This window comes from Aristolochia californica, unplaced genomic scaffold (assembly GCF_029961685.1).
Source record: "Aristolochia californica isolate CCGP_79_NKW_82.1479 unplaced genomic scaffold, dmAriCali1.0.hap1 SCAF_6, whole genome shotgun sequence".
Classification (NCBI taxonomy): Eukaryota; Viridiplantae; Streptophyta; class Magnoliopsida; order Piperales; family Aristolochiaceae; genus Aristolochia; species Aristolochia californica.
The window spans coordinates 18,777,544-18,780,950 of record NW_027182257.1 but is presented as its reverse complement, the minus strand read 5'-3'; positions in this window follow the sequence as shown (position 1 = coordinate 18,780,950).

The window sequence follows — 3,407 nt, the reverse complement described above, 5'->3', positions numbered from 1 at the left end:
GTTTTTTACATACATAAACTCTCAATTTTTCATTTTGTTGTGATTTGTTTGCCTTATCTTTTTGTTTACGTGAAAAATGGGAGAGAGAAAACTCAAGTTTGCATTTGAAAAAAAAAATTGAACAACCAAAATGGCAAAGAAAAAATGCTGAGAGAGATAATTCAAAAAAGTATATGTGATTTTTAAGGATTGTAAACTCTTTTAGTTTTTCATATATTAGGTTTTGCAATCATCGGAAAAGGGGGGGCGGGGCATTTTTAACTGAGTGTTGACTCCAAAAAAAAGTCATTTCTAACAAAAACTATAGCCGTTATACAAAAAATTTCGATGATCTATGATTGTTAGGTCCATTTTTTGTAAAATAGGCAAAAAGTGGGTTGTTTGGCTCTGGTAAATATCCCACCGCACGTTAACTTGACAATTTAATTTTTTCTACTCCTTGAAATTTTTGGATCATTAGGTCATTTGCATCTTCAACATGTATCAAGCATTCATATCCACATTTAAAACATGTTAGGATCAATTAGAAATCTCTTTATTATAAAATTCCACCAAGCTATTAGGGGTTGTTCTAGTGGTATTTCCCAAACATGGATAACAAAACTTTGGTGTTCAATTTTAGTGCATGAAATAATTTTCTTCACTTACATTTGTTATAGTTTTTAATTTTTTGCATACATAAACTCTAAAATTTTCTTTTTGATGTGATCTATTTGCCTTATTTATTTGTTTACAAGAAAAATGGGAGAGTAAAAAATCAAGTTTGGATTCTAAAAAAAATTGAACATTCAAAATGGAAATGCGCAATTGCTGAGAGAGATAATTCCCAACAATATCTATGAGTTTTAAGGTTTGTAAACTCTTTTAGTTTTTTATATATTAGGTTTTGCAATCCTCAGAAAAGGAGGGGCGAGGCATTTTTAACTAAGTGTTGATTGCCAAACCGTAAGTCATTTCTAACAAAAATTATAGCAGTTACACATCATTAATCGATCAAAAACGTTTTGATGATCTATGATTGTAAGGTCCACTTTTTGTAAAATAGGCAAAAAGTGGGTTGTTTGGCTCTGGTAAATATCCCACCGCATGTTAAATTGAGAATTTAATTTTTTCTACTCTTTAAAATTTTTGGATCATTTGGTCATTTGCATCTTCAACATGTTTCAGGCATGCATATCCACATTTTAAACATGTTAGGATCAATTAGAAATCTCTTTCTTATAAAATTCCGCCAAGCTATTAGGGGTTGTACTAGTCGAATTTCCCAAACATGGAGAACAAAACTTTGGTGTTCATTTTTAGTGCGTTAAATAATTTTCTTCACTTACATTTTTTATAGTTTTCAATTTTTTGCATATATAAACTCTAAAATTTTCATTTTGTTGTGATTTATTTGCCTTATCTTTTTGTTTTAAAAAAAATGGAAGAGTAAAAACTCAAGTTTGGATTCTTACAAAAATTGAACATCGAAAATGGAAATCCGCAATTGCTGAATGAGATAATTCCAAACAGTATTTGTGATTTTTAAGGATTGTAAACTCTTTTATTTTTTATATATTACATTTTACTATCATAAGAAAAGGGGGAGTGAGGCATTTTTAATTGTGTGTTGACTCCCAAACCATAAATCATTTTTAACAAAAATTATACCTGTTACACATCATTAATCGATCAAAACATTTATGATGATCTATGATTGTTAGGTATACTTTTTTAAAATAGGAAAAAAGTGGATTGTTTGGCTATGGTAAATATCCCACCGCACGTTAACTTGAGAATTTAATTTTTTCTACTCCTTGAAATTTTCGGATCATTAGGTCATTTGCATTTTTAACATTTTTAGGCATGCATATCCACATTTAAAATATATTAGGATCAATTAGAAATCTCTTTCTTAAAAGATTCCACCAAGCTATTAGGGGTTTTACTAGTGGAATTTCCCAAACATAGATAACAAAACTTTGGTGTTCATTTTTAGTGGGTGAAATAATTTTCTTCAGTTACATTTATTATAGTTTTCAATTTTTTGCATACATAAACTGTAAAATTTTTATTTTGTTGTCATCTATTTGCCTTATCATTTTGTTTACGAGAAAAATGGGAGAGTGAAAGCTCAAGTTTGGATTTGAAAAAAAATTGAACATCCAACATGGAATTGCTCAAATGTTGAGAGAGATAATTCCAAAAGGTGTCTGTGATTTTTAAGGATTGTAAACTCTTTTTGTTTTTTATATATTTTGTTTTGCAATCATCGAAAAAGTGGGGGGGGGGGGGGGGGGGGGGGACACATTTTTAATTGAGTGTTGAATTCCATACCATAAGTAATTTCTAACAAAAATTATAGCCATTAAATCATTAATCAATCAAAACATTTACATTGATCTAGGATTGTTAGGTCGGCTTTTTGTACAATAGGCAAAAAGTGGGTGGTTTGGCTCTGGTAAATATCCAACCGCACATTAACTTGAGAATTTAATTTTTTCTACTTCTTGAAATGTTTGGATCATTTCATCATTTGCATCTTCAACATGTTTCAGGCATACATGTCCACATTTAAAACATGTTAGGATCAATTTGAAATCTCTTTTTATATAAAATTCCACCAAGCTATTAGAGGTTGTACTTGTGGAATTTCCCAAACATGGATAACAAAATTTTGGTGTTCATTTTTAGTACGTGAAATAATTTTATTCACATACATTTGTTATATTTTTTAATTTTTTGCATACATAAACACTAAAATTTTCATTTTGTTGTGATGTATTTGCCTTTTCTTTTTGTTTATGAGAAAAATGGGAGAGTAAAAACTCTTGGTATCTAAAAAAAATTGAACATCCAAAATGGAAATTGACAATTGCTGAGTGAGATAATTCCAAACAGTATCTGTGATTTTTAAGGATTGTAAACTCTTTCATTTTTTATATATTAGGTTTTGCAATCATCAGAAAAGGGGGGTGGGGGTGCGAGGCGTTTTTAACTGAGTGTTGACTCCCAAACCATAAGTCATTTCTAAAAAAAAATTATAGCCGTTACACAACATTAATTGATCAAAACATTTTCTATGGTCTATGATTTTTAGGTCCGCTTTTTGTAGAATAGGCAAAAAGTGGGTAGTTTGGCTCTGGTAAATAGCCCACCGCACGTTTACTTGAGAATTTAATTTTTTCAAGTCCTTGAAATTTTTGAATGACTAGGTCAATTGCATCTTCAGCATGTTTTAGGCATGCATATCCACATTTAAAACATTTTAGGATCAATTAGAAATTTCTTTCTTATAAAAATCCACCAAACTATTAGGGGTTGTACTAGTGGAATTTCCCAAACATGGATAACAAAACTTCTGTGTTTATTGTAAGTGCGTGAAAAATTTTTCTTCAATTAAATTTGTTATAGTTTTCAATTTTTTG